The sequence below is a fragment of the Meles meles genome, chromosome 6 (genome assembly GCF_922984935.1).
Source record: "Meles meles chromosome 6, mMelMel3.1 paternal haplotype, whole genome shotgun sequence".
Lineage (NCBI taxonomy): Eukaryota > Metazoa > Chordata > Mammalia > Carnivora > Mustelidae > Meles > Meles meles.
Genome location: NC_060071.1, coordinates 36,766,110 through 36,785,473, shown reverse-complemented (window position 1 = coordinate 36,785,473; position 19,364 = coordinate 36,766,110).

Sequence of the window (19,364 nt, the reverse complement as noted above, 5' to 3'; positions counted from 1 at the left end):
TCTGCGTGAATTAGCTGTTTGTCCTAGGGTAAGTCCAGCAACCTGAGTTTCTGTTTCTCCCTCTGTGAAATGAGGAATGAGGATAATACCAACCACATATTTCATAATGTTGTCAGGCTGGTGGGATTCATTTATGTAAGACGCATGGCCCAGTTTCTGGCATATGGTTAATGCTCAGAAACAAAGTGTTAGCACTGACCAGCCTGGCCAGGGTCCCAGTTCTAATGGGATTTCTTTAGAAATGCCTTCCCTGACCACATTCCCCCCCGAGGAGAGAAACAGGCTTTCCCAAAATGTTCTTGGCGTCATGTCCTCTCACAGTTAGCGGGACCATAAACTAGGTATGACCTTCCTGCAGGACGTTTTGCCAAACACGGATTTTGTCACTCAGCGTTCTTAGCTGTCAACCGCAGAAGCCATTCGGCTAGCTTAAGCAGAACGGGATTCATTAAGAAGAAGAGAGAGCTCCCAGAATCACCAGGAAGGGGGAGTACCTCATCCGAGGCCGGGCTTCCAGGGATATGTCCCAAAAGCACAAAGCGGAACTAGCTGCCATCGGAACTGTTGCTTCTACCTTGATCAGAAAGGACTGGCCACCATGACTCATGGTTCCAGAACCATACGAGTTGTGTCCTGACCTGTGCTGGCAGAGATGCTCCATGCCACCTGCCCACCCCCAACGTAGCTCAGCCTTGAATCATGCTCAGAGAAGTTCATCGCATTAGCAGAACCAACACATCTAGAACGCGTGCTGTAAAGGAATCTTGGTTTGTAGCTGTCTGATAGCTAGACATACTAGAAGTAGGTGAAATATGTTTTGAACTAGCCAATCCACCAAACCAAGAACCATAAAAATGTTCAACTCTTTGACCTAGCAATTGCTCTTCTAGGAATCCAACTGAAGGAAATAGTTACGAACTGCATTTTGTATAAAGTGGAAGGAAGGACGGAAGGAGGGAATCCATAAAGAGGAGGTTGGTTAGATAAATTTTGGAACATTCATATGAAAGAAATTTTTGGCCAGTAAATATGAGGTGTTTGAATAATTTTAGAATTGCAATCACAAAGTATTAAGGAGAAAAGACAAAACCAAACTATATTGACAGCATGATCCCAGCTTATAAGAAGGGCACGCACATGCACATTATTGAAGGAAGTACCTGAAGATAGACTGGAACCACACAGGATTTTTTCTTGCTGACACTTTTCTAGATCAGCTACGTGACCTACCAAGAATGTGTATCACTTCTTCCAATGAATAGTAGAGACTGAAAGATGATACAAACGAAATGAGGTCGTCCTGACATGTGCACACCTGCCCTTGCCTTGTGCGGGGAGTCTGCTGAGGCCGGCATTGGAGCCGGGTCAGAGGGGAGAGCCGGGCAGAAGATCACAGTGGATAAGAGAGGACGAGGACCAAGTCTGGAGGGTGGGCAGAGGCCACCTCTGATTTATCTGGCACGTAACTGGATGTCTATAAATATTTGTTCTATACCGTACGAAGAAATCGTCAAAGGGCTTGAAAGCAGCCAGTTCACACAAAAGGAATACAGACGACTTTGAAACAGATGAAAAGATATGCAGCCTTAATCACCATCAAAGAAATGCAAAATACAACATGAGCTATTTTCACTTACCAGATTGGCAAAGATCACAACGTTTGCTGAGAACACCGGCTGGCTAGGCTCTTACTGGTGGGCTGTGCCCCGCCCTGACAGGGATGTGTAGCCTTAGTCAGAGCGGAAAACGTATGTGCCCTTTGATACGGCCGCTCTGCTTCTAGGAATCTGTTCTCAGAACTGCGCTTTGCTCATATGCAAAAGAGGGGTGTACCAGGATTTTAAAGCAGTGGTGCTTATCTTAGCAAAGACTGGAAGCCTGGTCTTCAGTAAGGGTCTGACTAAACCATGGGGCACTCAGACGACGGAACATTTGCTAAAAAGGAGTGATCTCAAAAAAAAAAAAAGAGAGAGAGAGAGAGAATCTCAAAGATGTATGTATAAGTACTAAGTCAAGGTGAAGAGTAAAGCATATACTATCCATTTTGTAAGGAAAAAACATGCACGTATATCATTTGATGTTATAGCACATTTCTGGTGTCCCCGCGGAGAGAGATTGGGGTCATGAGGGTTGAGCTAGACCCAGTATTTGTTGTTTATACTTTTGCACGTTTGTCAGTTATTTCCCATGTTCATGGTTCATGTTCATACCCATTTCAACCACCAATGTAACTTAAAAATAAATAAATACTCCTTGAATTACTAATTGGACGAGGAAGCCAGGGAGAGCCATTTGGGGGTGATGAAATGAGCCATAAGCAGCTACTGATGGTTCTTGCGTAGGGCAGCACAGCACACAACTGGTATGTGGCAGGGAGGACCCGGAAAAATAGAAGGGAGAGGAGCTGGGAAGCTGGACCAGCCTGAGGCATATGTCACTAGGCAGGTGGGCTGCACCCAGGGAACCTGGGGTGTGGATGGGTGGGCAGAGAAGGATTACTCCATGGGGAGCCTCTTTCCACTCCCGTCCAGATGGAGCCTGCTCTCACCCCACACACAGCCTCTGTACTCCTCTCCTGGCTCTCACATCTCAGTTTCCTCCTCACACAAGCACCGTGCTCCCCCTCTTCGCGAAAGTACCCCCAGAGAGCCCTGTGAGATAGATTACAAATGGACTTCCTCCTCATCCTAGCTCCCAATGAGGTTTTGGATGAATGTTATGTCCCAGGATGAGAGTGAGGGGGGACTGGGTTGGGGGGGGCAGAGGAAGAATGGGGTTGGAGGGGAAGGAAGAAACCTGTCCCACCTCGCCACACTCAAATAGGTGTACTTACTTTCAGATTAAATAGTTTTAAATTATTTGCCATGGAGTAAAACAGATGCTCTGGGAGATACACTAAATGGATCCATTTGTCCCGTGGTCCAGGGCTTCTCAACCTTGGCACTATTGACATTGTGGACTAGACGATTCTTTGCTGTGGGGACTCTGATGTGCATTGTAGGATATTTAGCAACACCCCTGACCCTGACCTAGACCTAGGTGCCAGTAGCACCACCCCCTCCAGTTACAACAAACAAAAATGTTCCCAGACTTTGCTGAATGTCCCCTGGAGGAAAAAATGGCCCTAGTGAGGGCCACTGTTGCAGCTTCATGTGTTCCCTAGTAGAACACTTTGCACTGGTGGAAGGGAGGGCATGGGGTCCCCTCTGTTGGTCTTCACCCAAAGTCCTAATGGGGAGTTTCTGGCATTATGGGGAAGGCAGGCAGCTGCTGGCTTGCGGCCTTATAAATCATAGCCCAGAGACAACCTCTACTTCACCACTTGTCCCCCTGAGAACACTAACCTGGAACCCCAGCCTGAATCATTTGCAAAATTCTGAGATTCTCAACCTCCACATAACTAGATTCTTTTTGGTTCTTGGGTTTTTCACCCAGAACTACCAATAGTTCTGCTTCTTAGAGTCTTTTATTGTTAGGTCTACAAGGGCAATAAAAAGCCTCAAAGGGTTTCCGGGACATCAAATAGCTCCTTTTAAATTAAAAAGAAGGAAAAGGGAAGGGGAGACCTCCAACCTTTGTATTTTGTTACACACTGAATTAGACACATGTGGAATATGTTTCCTTCTGGCTGGGCACTATTTTAAGACATAAGGAGGTTGTCCTTAAAAGATTTCTCAGCCTTTTATGGCAGCCTAGTGTTGTAGGGGAATTCGTTTGTGTGTTGCCAACTGTATAGGATATAGTCCAGGATTCTGGGGGAGTCAGTTGGCCCACGAGGAGAAGGCCTGAGCAGCATGGCCCAGGACATCCAAGAGTATGGATGTTGTATTGGGGCTGGAGTGCTCAGGGAGAACTTTGAACGAAAGCAAAGACTGAGTATTTCTATGGTTCTCCACATTTTCTAGCATGAGATGTACTTCCAGCCCCCTGGTTCTTTGCCAAAGTTGTCCTCTCTGCCTAGAAAGCTGTGTCTCCTTTGTCTACTTACTGTCCTCCTTACTCGTCCAGCAGTACATCAAAATCTCCCCTTCCTTTTTCCCAATGAAATAATCAGATAAGTGAGCAAAGATATGTATAAATCTATATACATATGCGTGGTGAAATAAAGTATGTATTTCATTGCAATGTGGTATATGGTGATGAAAAGTGGAAAATAAGCTAAAGTGTACAGTAATGGGGAATTCGTTAAATAAATTACAATATAGTCGTACAAAGAAAAATCACTCAGCCATAAAGAATTGAAGACATAAATGACTGTTGACTTGATTAGATTTAAAGAAGTTAAAAACAGCATATATGATCCTATTTTTAAAAAATGTGTTATACAAGGAGGATTCTGGGAAGAGGTGGAGTAGTAAGCACCAGAAATCTGTCTTCCCACTTAGACAACAATTGCAGAATATGTATAATATAACTATTTTGGAACTTTGGAGGCCACTTGCCACTTCGGAGGCTTGCGAGTTCCAGGGAAGGCTTGGATGATAATTTTGGTCAATTTCAGCTCTTAACTTAGTAGAAGGTACCCTTGGCTCATGCCCAGCCCCATGGCAGGCAGCTGTGCACGTGTTCTAGGAGCAGCTTGCACACAGTTTGTGGGAGTCGGGGTGGGCGATAAGTACCCTGTCCTCAGTCAAGCATCCTATATCCTGCAACACTGTCCTTCAAATAGAAGAGAGAAATTATAACATTCCCAGATATACAAAGGATCCAAATACCGGGAATCTGTGCTGTCATTGCTAATCGCTGCTTCTGATCACAGAGTTGGACAACCATTGTCATTACATCTCCCCCCATTATTGCAAGCCTCTTCCCTTCCAACTGAAACAACTTCTAGAAACCTGGCACTTTTTTCTCCTGCCTTTATTTTTCTTTCTCCCCTTTTGGTAAAAACTAAGGACATTAGACTCCCAGACTTTAAAGAGCAGGACATTCAAAAGCAACTATGATTATGGGGGAAAGTAGAAAGTCGTTGGGAGTACCCATGGAAAGGCTCAGAAAAGACCAGAGAAAACCTTAAGTTTGTGCCTCAGTCTGACCCTCAGTACAGAGATAGTCTACCAGTAAAAACAAAAACAAAAACAAAAACAAAAAAATGGCAAATCTGGGGCAGGGGATGGGGGCAGGGATCTGATTTCCAGAGTTACCACATTATTATAGTCAAATGTCCAGTTTTCAACAACAAAAATTCACAAAACATGCAAAGAAACAGGAAAGTATGGCTCCTTGAGAGGAAAGAAAAAAATAATAATAATAAGCCAATGGAAAGACCAGATGGTGGATTCATCAGACAAAAGCTTTGAAACGACAGTCTTAGAAATGCTCAAAAAACCAAAGTAAGTCAGGGGGAAAGTGAATTAAACTGTATGTACAAAATGGAAATATCAATAAAAAGAAAACCTAAAAAGAAGCCAAAAGGAAATTCTAGAGCTAAAAAGTACATTAACTGAAATGCAAAATTCCCTAGAAGGGTTCAAAGGCATATTTGGGCAGGTAGAAGAATCAATGAATTTAAAGGTAGGACAATTGAAATTATTGAGTCTATGTAACAGGAATTAAAAATACTGAAGAAAAGTTAACAGATCCTCAGGTACTGTATCACACACACTAACATATGCATTGTGGGAATCCCAGAAGGAGAAGAGACAGAAAAAGGGGGCAGACTATTTGAAGAAAAACAACCTGTAGCTTCTGAAGTTTGATGAAAGATATGAATATAAATATCTAAGAAGCTTAACAAACTCCAAGTAAGGTGAACTCAGAGACCCACATGAGTACATATGGTAATAAAGGTATTGAAAAACAAAGACAGAGAATGCTGAAAGCAGTGAGAGAAGTAACTGTTCATACACAAAGGATCTTTAATAAGATTATCATGGGTGCCTGGGTGGCTCAGTGGGTTAAAACCTCTGACGTGGGCTCAGGTCATGATCTCAGGGTCCTGGGATCGAGCCCCGAATCAGGCTCTCTGCTCAGCGGGGAGCCTGCTTCCTCTTCTCTCTCTGCCTGCCTCTCTGCCTACTTGTGATCTTTCTCTGTGTCAAACAAATAAATAAAATCTTAAAAAAAAAATAAGAGTATCAGCATAGTTCTCATCAGAGACTTTGGAGGCCAGAGGCAATGGACTGATGATATAGTCAAAGACCTAAAAGAAAAAACTGTCAATCAAGAACCATATACCCAGCAAAACTGTCCTTCAAAAGTGAGGGAGAAATTCAGACCTTCTCATTCTCAGGTACACAAAGGTTGAGGGAGGGAGTTTGTTAATACTAGATCTGCCCTACAAGAGATGGTCAAGGGAGTCCAGCAGGTTGAAATGAAAAGGCTCTGGATGATAATCCTAAACCGTGTGAAGAAACAAAGATCTCAGGGAAGATAAATACATCGACAATTATAAAAGCAGCTATTATTGTAGCAACAGTTTGTAACACCACTTTTGGTTTTCTAAGTGATTTAAGAGACTGAAACATTTTGTAAAGATTATTAGTCTAAAAGTAAATACTATTATAACTTTGGTTCATAACTCCATATTACGTGTAAAGACTAATGCACTCAAAATAGCTATCTTGGATATACAATGTGTAAACGTCTTTATTTTGTGATATCAATAACTGAAAGGATCGGCAGTGGAGTTATAAAGAAGCAGAGTTTTGGTGCATTACTGAAATTAATCTTGTATCAATTCAGATTAGAATCCTACAACTTTAGGACATTAATGCAATCCCCACGGTAACCACAAAGAAAATAGGTATAGCATGTATACGAAAGGAAATCAGAAGATAATCAGAACATTTCACTACCAAAAAGTAAATAAACAAAATACAGTAATGCAGGAAATGAGGAACAAGAAGCAGTATCAAGGGAGAAATTTATAGCTATAAACACTTATATTAGAAAAAGAGAAAACAACAATGGGCACCTGGGTGGCTCAGTCAGTTAAGCATCCCACTTCAGCTCACATCATGGTCTCAGGGTCCTGGGATCGAGCCCCACGTCAGGGAACCTGCTTCTTCCTCTCACCAGCCTGTGCTCTCTCTTGCTCTCTCAAATAAATAAATAATTTTTAAATCAAATTAAAAAAACAAGAAAGCTACAAAATCAACAACCCAATATACAACTGAAGGAACTAGGAAAAGAACTAAACCGAAAGCTAGTAGAAGGAAATAAATAAAAAAGATCAGAGCAGAGACCAACAAAATCAGGAGTAGAGAAGCAAGAGAGAAAAAATCAACAAAACCAAAAGTTGATTCTTCAAAGAGATCAACAGAATTGACAAACATTTAGGTAGACTAAGAAAAACAGACAGACGACTCAAATTACTAAATCCAGAAACTAAAGTGGAAACATTATACCCAATTCTATAGAAATAAAAAGGATTCTTGGCCAGCACTCTGAGCAATTATACACAAACAAATTGGATAACCTAGATGAAATAAACAAATTCGCAGAAACACACGATCTACCAAGTCTGAATCACAAAGAAATAGAAAAATCTGAATAGACCTGTAACTATCAAAGGAATTAAATTAAGCTGAGAGGGAATCTAGATGCCCTAGACCTGAGCCACACTAGCTGGTCCCTGGATGACAGACCATGAAACAGAGGCTTGGACCTCTGTCCATCTGCTCCCTGTCCATGGGAGTGCTCCACCAGGCAGGAGGCACCCTCAATGCCTGTCCTCTCCAATCCCAGGATTGCACCCCACCTCCCCAGCCCAAGTGTTGTTACCCTGCCTACTCAAAGAATCAGCAACTCCCTCTTGGGTGCGAAATGAGACGAAGCCATACATTTCCCCCTCCCAAGCCCTGGAGTTCCCTGTTATCAAGGGACGTAGTAGAGGTAAGCATGACCTTCTCCAGGTGCATCTTTCCTGTGGAGACGGAAAGCATGCTAATGCCCATGGAACACCGTGTAAGTAACCGGAGCTGTTGGTTCTGCTCCCTGCTCCTTCTGGAGGATCCGTGCTCTGCCTGTGCGGGAGCCCTGGCACGTAGCACCCGCTGGCAGAAATAGCACAGCTGGAGAAAGATAAAGTGCACCAGCCAGCGCTGCCCAGGACCTCACCTCCTGGGGAATTATAGAATCCTAGACGAACAGCTTGGAAGGACTCTTGCATCCAACTCTGTCATTGGACAGATAGGGAAAATGAGGGTCACAGAGGCCATGGCTCCCGGTGGCGGGACTGGGACGAGAATAAGATGTATTGGTCCCAGTGCAGAGTTTTGCTGTTTTTGTGAGATTTCTAGAATTCTAACTGAGGTCAGAGAGGGTAAGTCACTTGTTCAGTCACTGAGATAGTAAACTGAGATTATGGGATTTGAAACCAGGTCTATGACTCAGAAGACTACTGTTGTTCCATTAACTCACTGTGGTGTGTGTGTCTGTGTGTTTAGGCAGAGAGAGACCTGGTGACAGGGATGGTACTGAAGAGCTGATTGTCCACTTCTCAGTCCCATCTTTTAGCTTAGCCCCGCTTTCACCGACCATCCTCCCAGACCAGGTCAGGCTGTGCTATCATACACCTGTCCTCAGAGTACCTAGTATGTCCCTTCACAGCACTTACCGTGGTGATTCCATTCTCCATGGCATTATTTGTTCAATATTTCTCTCCCTCTATACATTATGGCCTCATGCTGTACGGTTGTGTCTGTCTTGGTCACCACCATATCTTTCTAGACCTAGCACACAGTCTGTGCTCACGATATTTGTTGAAAAACTGGATGGATAGATGGATGGATGGATGGATGGATGGATGGATGCCCGAGTGGGTGGACAGATGAGTCTCAGCTGGCTGGAGACCTGAGATGTGCGGTGACTCAAGGCCCCAGGCCAGAGCTCTTGGTTGAGAATTGCAGCAGACCAGGACCGTATCTCTGTTCCCAAACCTCGCCTGTGCGGTGAGTCACCCAGTTTCTGAAAACCACATGCTTCTTTCCACAACGAGGCTGCCCAGAGGGGCCCCGAAGCCCCAGAGACTGTGAGGCAAACGTTGCTCACACGCACAATTCCTGTGGCCCCTTATCGGGGCTGTTTCTTTGATGTGCTCTCTGTGAGTCAGAGCTGCTATTTGCCTCAGCGCTGTTCCTGTTTCAGCAGCACGCTGACATTTTTAAAAGAAAAAAAGAAAATCGGAAGTGGCGGTCTCCGTCTTTGGGCTAAGACTACAGACAGCCCTTTGATTTGATTAGAAACCAAACTGGGGGAGGAAGGGGCAAGGACGTCCAAGTGAAAATGGTGGGACCCTGTTGCCTCCATGGCCCACATGGCAGTTACTTATGGGACTAGCTAAGGATAACGTGCATTTTGCAACGTTCTGTTGCAACAGAGAGGAAGAAAGCTGCGGTGTTTCGGTGACAGCGGCGCTCTTGGGGCCTAAAGAAAGAAGCTGGAGCCCAACTCAGCTACTTTCTGCCTAGCTGAGCTCAGAGAAGTTATGACTCTCAGTTCGTTACTCGGTAGAACTGGGGAGGCTGGTTTTGATCGTTTTGAGTATCACATAAGATTAGGGTCATAGGGGCACCTGGGTGGCTCAGTGGGTTAAAGCCTCTGCCTTTGGCTTCAGTCATGATCTTGGGGTCCTGGGATGGAGCCCCGCATCGGGCTCTCTGCTCAGCAGGGAGTCTGCTTCCCCATTCTCTCTCTCTCTGCCTGCCTCTCTGCCCATTTGTGATCTCTCTCTCTGTGTCAAATAAATAAATAAAATCTTAAAAAAAAAAAAAGTTAGGGTCATGAATGTGCTCTGTGAACCATACAATGGGGTGCCTCTGCGTGGGATTATCGGTACCCCCATCCTCTGCATTCTCTCCAGCATTTCCAGCAGCAACATTACGTTGTTATTTCATTTCCCACGTATACACCTGTTATCTTCCCAACTAGACTGTGAGCCTCCATGATTAGGGACCCCGCCTTCTACACCTAGCATAGGCCGGGGTATACCGTTGGTATCTTATGACTGTTTCTTTTTTGTTTTGTTTTGTTTTTACTTTAGCTATACTTAAAAAAAATTGTATTTTAATTCCAATTAGATCCCATATGGGGTTGTATTAGTCTCAGATGTCCCCTCTAGGGACACTTCCGTGCATGACCTGGTGCTCATCATGACAAGTGCCCTCCCTAGCTTCTCATCCAGCCTTCAAGGGAGTCCTGAGAAAGGGGGTGGGGAAGCACAGGTACATTAGCCTCCCATTCTACAGGCAAGCAAAGTGAGGCCCAGCAAATCCAAGGGTCTCGCTCACTCCAAGACAGAGCAGTAAGTCCCTGAAAAAGCCCAGCCAGCCAAACAGGCCCTGACCCTTGGTCAGTGTCAGTGTCACTGTCAGGAGGACACTCGTTCCACCGAAAGAGAATTTCCTACCATCGATGAAGAGGGAGATTTTATAAGTATTACTCAATTTATTCCTCATGCTGTCCTTGCAATGACCTACCATCACCCCCCTTTCATACACGAGGAAACTGAAGCTCTGGGAGGTGAAATGACCTGCCTAAGGTCAGAGGGGGGAGGCGGCGTCCTGCTGTCATTTCCCAATACCCGCCGGGCACATTCTAAGCATGTGGGCTGAGCCCAGTGTCTCCCCCTGCTCTCTGGTTCCCCCATTCACAGGAAGCTTGGGTCAACCACATCCTGCCACGTCCTTGCAGACAAGATAATGATCCCCACCACCACCATTCTCTGTCCCACCACAGCTCAGCCCAGCCCAGCCCAGCGAAGGCAGACGGACTTCCTTTCCTCTGTTGGCAACCGCTGAATGTCAGAGCTGAACGAGGCTGATTCTGGGCTCCCTGGAGCATCCTCCTTCAGAACCCTCTGGGCGAGGGGGCTTTGTGGGTAGTCCAGAATCCCCAAGCCATCCCTGCCATCCGAGACAAGGGCTCCAAAGACAGAGGCCTAGGAATCCGCATTTTTCTGCAAGCCCCTTGGTCATTTGATGAGTGTTCAAGTTTGGGAAATCGCTACTTGAACCCTCTCATTTTAAGAGAGGCAAACTGATTCCTGGAGAGGAGAGGTGACTTTGCCTCTCACCCTCGTAGTATGATATCCGGGGCCTCTTTGGCACGCTTGTTGAATCTGTTGCAAGAGACCACCGAGTGCCCTTGGGTTCAACCCTGCTCTCCGGAAAGCTGCTTGGGACCCATCCCAACCAGCTCCACATGAGCAAAGGGAATGATGCTTTGCAGAGAGTGGGAAAGACATCTAGAGACATCTGGAGAAGAAACTCCTACCCTGAGGGCTGACATTGCCTTCTGAGACTGATCTGGAGGCGGCCTTCAGTGCCAGAGTGTTAACACTTGAGCCCAGAAGTAGGCAAACAACTTCCTGCAGATCAAATCCGGCCCATCGTCTGTTTTTGAAAAGTTTTATTGAAAAGTAGCTATCGCCATTTGTTTGTGTGTTGTTTATGGTGGCTTTTGAGCTACAGCAGCAAAGTAGAGCCTAAAACATTTACCATCTGGCCTTTTACAGAAAAAGTTTGCCAGCCTCTGCATTAGCCCATCGATCAGCCAGCAAAGCCTCGTTCCTGAGGGCATTCCAGAAGGTCTCCAGTTCTCCCACGCCTGTACCCCAGCACCTGGCAGCACTGTGCTTGGCACATTATAGGTACCAAAAAAAAATGTTGAATGAATAAACCATTGCAATAGACTATTTTAACTCTCCTTCTATAAGTGAGAAAGGCACAGCATCTTAGAAGAGCTAAGTATACACTCCAAGTTCTCTGCATTGGAGAGTGCTGGAATTAGTATTTATCTCAATCCATGTTATTTTCCTGTAAACTCGAAGAAGGGATCAGGTAGAATGGGATCAGGTAGAAATCTACATAAATGGGGTCAATGGTGGTTTTTTTTAAAGATTTTATTCATTTATTTGACAGACAGAGGTCACAAGTAGGCAGAGAGGCAGGCAGAGAGAGAGAGAGAGGAGGAAGCAGGCTCCCTGCTGAGCAGAGAGCCCGATGCGGGGCTCGATCCCAGGATCCTGGGATCATGACCTGAGCCAAATGCAGAGGGTTAACCCACTGAGCCACCCAAGCACCCCAATGGTAAATCTTTTGAAAGAAGGGCTGGATGTGGGGTTGGGAGGGGTGGTAAGGTCCTGGGAAAGAACAAAAGAGACTCTGAAGGGATAAGAAGACCCTGTGCTGCTGGGAAAATTGATACCTTGAGACTATATTAAGCTAATTGATCCTCCAGTGTGAGTCTCCATCTAGACCTGCTTTCTTTGTAACTGAATATAAGTAGCAGAGCATCTTCACCTGTAGGCAAAGGAAGGCTTGTCAAGAAGCACTGTAAAAAGAGCTGAAATGAGTCAAGCACACTGACCAGAATACGACGCAAGACGAGCCAGGCTCTGGACTCAGAGGTGTTGAGTCACAGGGACATTCACAGAAAGCCTGTACAGCCACTTAGCTGTGGGGCCGTGGTGGACGTGTCCGTCCCCGGGAGAGCCTAGCCTAGAGACCACGACGCCTCTCCCAGCTCTGAGGCTTTCACGCCAACTTGGGGCTTGAGTCAGCCCTGACTCCCTCCCCTTCCCATTCCCAAAGAGGCATCACGGTTACAGGATAGGCCCTCTTGAACCAGGTAAGTCCAGCTTGATCGGGGACACTGGGTCCAAACAGTCACGGAAAGTGGGGAACCGTTTGTGTTTGCCGTTTGGAATTCTTTGTTATCTTTCCCAAAGAAACCACACCCACAGAGCTTCATTGACAATTTCTATTCTCTTTCTCTTTAAAGCGGAGGGAGGACAACAAGCTGAATGCCAAAAGATTCAACTTCCATAGGGATCTTTCCCCCTCTAACCTTTGCTATTATCTCCCATGTAATTGGCTCACCAAGCGTTGTTTCATTACTGCATGTCGCTCTCTCCGAAGGGCTCCAGTTCGCGTGCAAAGAAACAAATCTATTTTCTGCACTCATATTTCATTGCATCATGGAATAATTATTGCATTATTTCATTAGAGTCATAGGTACCACTCGAGCCCAAACACAAATAACACTTGAGAAGCCCACACAGCTCAGCTGCCGGGAACAGACGAGCCCAGGAATACAGGAGAGTACCTGCCAGTTTCTAGGGTTTGGTGCATCCTGGGCAAGTGGGGACAGTGCTTGCTGAGGGGCACAGACAGCCTCCAGCGATCTGGAGTGTTGGTTCCTTGAAGACTGTTGAAGAGGGCTCTGGGGTTTCAGCGCATGGGCTGCGGCCCATTGTCACGTGCAGGGCATGCTGTCCTGCGTGAGCCCCGCGTCCCTTCAAGGCGGGCTGAGAAGACTTTTATATAGGGAAAGTGAGGATGGGGGACATAGAGTGACTTTCTCAAGGATAAATGCCAAGGAACGATCTCTCTTCTGTGTCTGTGCTGCTGGAGCCTGACGCAGAAAAGACACCATTGTTCGTGGGACCGAGGGGACAGAGCTGAGCCCCGGAGGATGTGCTCGGAGATCTTGAGTGCTTTCTGCTCACTGACAAAGGCCACAGGAAGGGCGCTCCCCACGCCCGACTCGGGTACCAAAGATGGAGCCCTATGGCTTCTCACCTGCACGGAGCCTCGTGCTTCCTAATTCCTATGCCTCTTCCCACCTTTCCCCTGGCTGGGACGAAAGGCTAAACCCCGCTCTCCTTGGCTGTTACCTTTAGCCCCTTCTGCCACGTGGCCTGGGAAGGAGGAGCCAAGGGCACAAGGATGAGGCTGAAGCCCTTCACAGGGACACCGCCCCTCCCCCCGTCCCCGCGAAAGCCACTACCTGGTGTCACCTTCACTTCGACCCCATCTCTTCCTTCCAACTCCAATCCTTCCCAGACTGACGCACAGCACCCTGGCTTGACTCCCCAAGAGCTCTAGGGGAAACCCTAAACCTCAGAGTGAAATGAAGGGGCTGATTTGTCCAAGGAAACGAGACACAAACAAGCCTGGGGTGAACCACTGGGCCAGAGCTGTTTCTCCGGATTACTCACAGGGTTACCCGCTGGCGCAAGGGCCCTCCCCTGGCTCCCCCTATAGCCCCGGGTTAATCTGGAAGGCTCGCCTGGTTACAGGCATGGCCAGATGAACAGGAGGTGAAGCAGGAGAGTGGGGGCGGGGGGAGATGTTCGCCAAAGAAACCACAGCGACCTTCCGCTGGGTGGGGCCTCTCTTCACCTGCCACTAAACTACACTGCCCTCCAGCAGCCCTGCTTCCTGCCCCTGCTACTAGGTGATCTTCACAGGTTTGCTGGGGCGTGCGGCGCCCAGCCCCATCTTCGCTCTCAGGGGAAGGCGCCAAGGTTCCTGTGGCTTATTTCACAGCAAACACTTAATTAAAGCCTGTTTTCTGCCAGGTACATAATAACATCAAAAAAACCACTGGAGAGCACACTCACCTCACCGAGGGCTGGGGCTTCTGTCTCTGGGGTTCGTTGCTGCATTTTCTAGGCCCTGCCTGCCAGTAAGCACAGGCACTCAGTAAGCCTACCCTGAATGAACGGAGGATACAAGGCGGGGGGGCAGAGGTCATACTGAGTGCAAGAATTCACCATTCCCCGGGCCAGGAGAATGCGCCACAGGATTTCTAATCGCCTTTGGATCCTGGGCAGGCTTCTCGGCAGAAATGGTGACCTGGCTGAGATCCAAGGGGTAAGTAGGAAGCAACGAAAGGGAAAAGGGGTGGCGTCAGGAAGAGCAGTGCAGGCGGAGGGAACAGCATGGCTGAGGGTCTTGAGGCAGGAGGGAGCACAGCTCCTGAGGGTCTGCCCAAAGCAGGTGTCTGGAGTGGGAGGATGGTTGGCAAGTGAGGGCTGGTTCAAGATGACTCTGAAAAGGACAGCCAAGCAAGATTCGTTGGCTGAGGAGAAGCCTCTAGCTTCCTTCCTCTAGAAGCCTCTAGATCCCTCAGAGGGATGAGGAGTCCCTAACTCACGGTCAGCAGGAACGGATGTGGTCACACTCACACTGGCGTCCCGGGTTGAAAGGCCTCTCGTTCGATGCCTCTGGTTCAGGGGTGTTTGGGTGTGTGACGAGGAGCTAGCAGATTCCTCTCAGCTGTGGCCAAAGTTTAAACCAATGCGTTTCCAGTCCACTACGGGTCTACTGTCACGGCTACGTAACATCTCTCATTTAACATCACCTCAGATGCCATTCAAAGTGCTTCAGAAATATTTATTCATTTAATCCTTACAAGGACCTGGTGACCTTGGTGCTGTGATGATCGTGTTTGAAAGATGAGGTACCTGGGATGGGCAGTCAAGTGGAGACAACAGATGGCAGCACCAGAGCATCCCTCCGTGGCTGTGGGCCACAGAGAGTTCCAGAAGCCTCTGTCACCCGGGAAAGGTGTGAGAGTTGGCTGGCCTGGGAGCTGCCATGGGGTGGTTCAGGAAGGCAGAGGGGGTGTGATCGAGAGCCAGCCAGCTGTCAGGGGACCCACAGTGCCAGCCACAGTAGGGTGGGGTCTTGACGACAGGAAGAAATGTAGGGCTACATCTGGGCCCTGGTTACCATCCTGGCATCTCTCCATGTAATCTTAGGGATCCCTTCACTTCCTCCACCATGGGACTGTCTACTTTATGGATCCACATCTGCCTCTTTTGTGGTCAAATTCCTCATTTTAGCAGAACACTCCCTCTCATAGCATCCTGAAACAGGAAAAACGGAAGGCAAATTTGGGAGAAATTTGTATTTTCAAAATGTCTTTAGAGGGTCACCTGGGTGGCTTGGGCAGTTAACCATCCCTTGATTTCAGCTGAGATCATGATCACAGGGTCACAGGAGCCCGCATGCTTCGGACTCTACACGCAGTGGGGAGTCGACTAGAGATTCTCTCTCTCCCTCTCCCCCTCCCCCACAAATAAATAAATAAAATCTTTAAGAAAATGTCTTTAGACCCTCTAATGGATTATTATTTTGCTGGGTATAAACTCTACACCACAAATCACTTTTTTTTCCCCAGAATTTTGAAAACATTGCTGCTTGGTCTAAAGTTTTCAGTGTTGTTACTGGAAAGCCCACACTTGATTAATAGTTGGGCTGGGTATAGAATTCTAGGTGTGAATCAGCTTCCAGAGCCATTGTTGAGAAATGCAGTGCCATCCCATAAACTGATCCGTTACACATGGCTGGTTTTTGCTTTTGTTCTCCATTTTTCATTTCTGGAAGCTTTTCATATCTTCCCTTTATCCATGGTATGATGACATTTCACAATAATGTGCCTTGATGTGGGTCTTTTCATCGTTTGCTGTGTGGAGTATGTGGTGAATTCAGTCAAGAAAACTCATGATTTTAGTTCCGAGAATTTTATTTTTATATTATTTCCTTAAATATTGCCTCCCCTGTGTTTTCTCCACTTTCCTCTCTTTCGAGCTCTATTTGGATGCTGAATATCCTACACGGATCTTCCAATTTTCTTATCTTTCCTTCCTACTTTCAATCTGTTTATCTCTTTGTTTTACTTTCTGAGAGTCCTCTTTGTGTTCCAAATGTTGTGTTATTTAACATGTTTTTGGTCTGTTAATTTTAATTTTCAAGAGCTCTGTTTTATTCTCAGTTTGATCCCCTCACTTTCTTTTTACATTCTGTTTTGTTTTTTGGAACGCAAAATCTTCTCATCTCACTGAAGATATTACTTATAACTCTTTGAAGTCTATTCACATTTAAGATGGGTCACTAGGGGAGCCTGACTGTCTCAGTCCATAGAGCACATGACTCTTGATCTTGGGGGTCATGGGTTTGAGTCCCACATTGGGTGTAGAGATGCCTTTCAAAACATTTAAAAATTTAAAAACAAAATCAATAAAAGTAAAATGGGTCACTAACGATCACATGAATGGGGCCTATCAGCTGGTGAAATTCACTATCAGGTTATTCTGTGGGGACCAAAGCATTTCACTGAGGGCCCCCCAACCATGAGGAACAGCCCCATTTCATACATGGGAAGAGAAAATAAGTAACTCACCCACGCTCACACTGGGGTACTGAGACTCTGAGGATATCTCCCTCCAGAAACAGTGTTCAGCACCGCATACTACACAGTCTTGAAGACCCTCATCAGGGACCCCTATAAGTGCTTTCTTTACACCAGCCCTTGCCCTGAGCCTCTTAAAAACACTAAATCAATTTAATCCTCAGGACAGCCCTTTGAAGTAGGTACTATTAGTAGACCTGTTATTGACGAGCAATCTGAGACACAGAGAAGCTCAACAACTTGTCCAAGATCACACAGCTGGTACGAGTTAGAAGCAGGACCCAATCTTTGGCAATCTGGCCCGGGGAATCCTCTGGCTTAGCCTCCCACAGTCTCCAGGTTCCCCCTTGTAAAAGTGGCAATGTGGTTCCTAACTCACAGAGTTATTTTGAGGATGAAACAAGAGAACACATATGTAAGAAATGTGTCCACAATAACCCCTCAGCAAATGTTATTTTTATTAAAAAAACGTTCCCCCCACTCCGAGGCTTTTAATTCCTTTAAAACCAGAAGCTACAGTTTCGGGATCCTTGAGGCTTCTCTTGGCTGTGAACTTCACGGTTCCAAGAGCTGGGCTGCCGTGTCGGGGGCCTCATGCAGAGGAGCACGACAGGGATGGAACAGGGATGGTGGTAGGAGACATCAAGACCTCAAGGGATAGAGGAAGAAAAAAAAATCAGGCTGTAGGAACCAGTGCAACAAATTCTGGACTGCTCCATTTCCCAACTTGGGCCCAGAGCATCACTCCTGTGTTCCCAAATAGCTGTGAAGTTCAAATAACAGACTCCAACTGACACATAAAAAGGAACACATGTAACCACTTACAGGCCAATTAATATTGGGGCAGGGAGAAAGCCACGGGGCGGGAGGCCACTGGGGTTGAAGTGAGCAGAATGAGGGCCGTGCTTCCGGCCCTCCGGCTGAAATGGGCTATTATGTGTCATCAGGAAACTTAAGAAGGGGGGAAAAACAACCTCTGATCAAAGTCCCTTTTGTCAACTTCTAACAGATTAATAGATGACAGATTTTTCACTTAGAGCTCTACTGCAAGGTCAAGGGCAGTGAAATGGGGCTTGTTGGGACTTTTTTCTTCTTTGGTTCAGCTGCTAGGCTGTAGAACTCATCATTCTGACAGCCTGGCTGCCTGAAATGGCTCTAAGAATGTCTGCCTTCCCCCGGGTTTCTGTGGGGGAGAGCAGTGGGGGGGCCCTCCTTAGTACAGACAAGCGAGGCTTGTCTTTTGCCCATAGTGACTTCCCCTCTCGGCCTCCTGCTGGAAGTCCTCTCTCCCTGCAGCCCCAAGCTTATCATGCCACTGCCCCCAATTCCCAGTTAGGGCCTCATGGTGGCCCTCCACAGACCCCAGAAGGAAGACACCTCTAAGCCTGGCCTTTAAGCCCCTGAAGGATTCAGCGACACCTCCATTTCCTCAGGGAGCTTGTATTGGTCACACTGGATTACTCATGGCTCCCCAGGTACCCCTTGCCTTTTTACCTCTACATCGTGGCCTTCTCTGCCACCATCTCTGTCTTCCTTGACATCCTACTGATCTATCAAGGCTGTGCCAATGTCCACTCCTTTGAGAAGCCCTCTCGGGCCCTCTGCCCTGCCCTTCTGGCCCAAGGAGAGACTATCCTGTGTGACCCCAGCCCCTTTAAACATGCAGCCATTGGCAGGTGCCTTACTATAGGCCGTTGTCTGCTCACGGGCTCATCATCCCTACTTAGCTGTCTGCAGAGACCACTGTGTGTCCTGCCTGGCATGGAGGAGGGGCTCCCTGTTACATAGAGGTGGGTACATGCAGGGTAATTCACCAAGGTGTGAGGGATTGTGGAGGAAGTCCCAAAGGTTACCCACATAACACCCACTCTGGTGGAATCTGTGACTTGCTTCTACCCAACAGACTAGGGTAAGGGCGATAGGATGTCGCTTCCATGGTTAGGTTGTTATAAGACAAGGGTGACGGGCTTTCAATCAAATGAGGATGGAGCTTTCTATAAAACACCAGGCCAGAGTGAGCGTTTCTCCTCCCTGGCCTGATGAAGTCAGCAACCGTGGCGAGATAGCCCATGTGGCAAGAAACTGGGGCAGGGGTGGGGGGGGTGGGGAGGCTTCTAGGACCTAAGGGTGGCCTCCAGCTCCCAGCCAGCAAAAAACCAGGGACCTTGGTCACACAGCCACAAGGAAATGACTTTGGCTACAACCCCAGGGAACTTGGATGTGGATATTTCCCCAGGTGAGCCTCCTGATGAGACTATAACCCAGCCAAGATCTCGGTTGTGGTTGCCGGCTCTCACACAGAGGATCCCACTGAGCCATACCTGGTCTCCTGACCAATAGAACCTGTGAGATGGTAAATGTTTGTGTTGCGTTAAGTGGCTATGTTTGTGCTAACTTGTTACTCAGCAGTTAACAAACGGATGCAGAGATCATTCTTT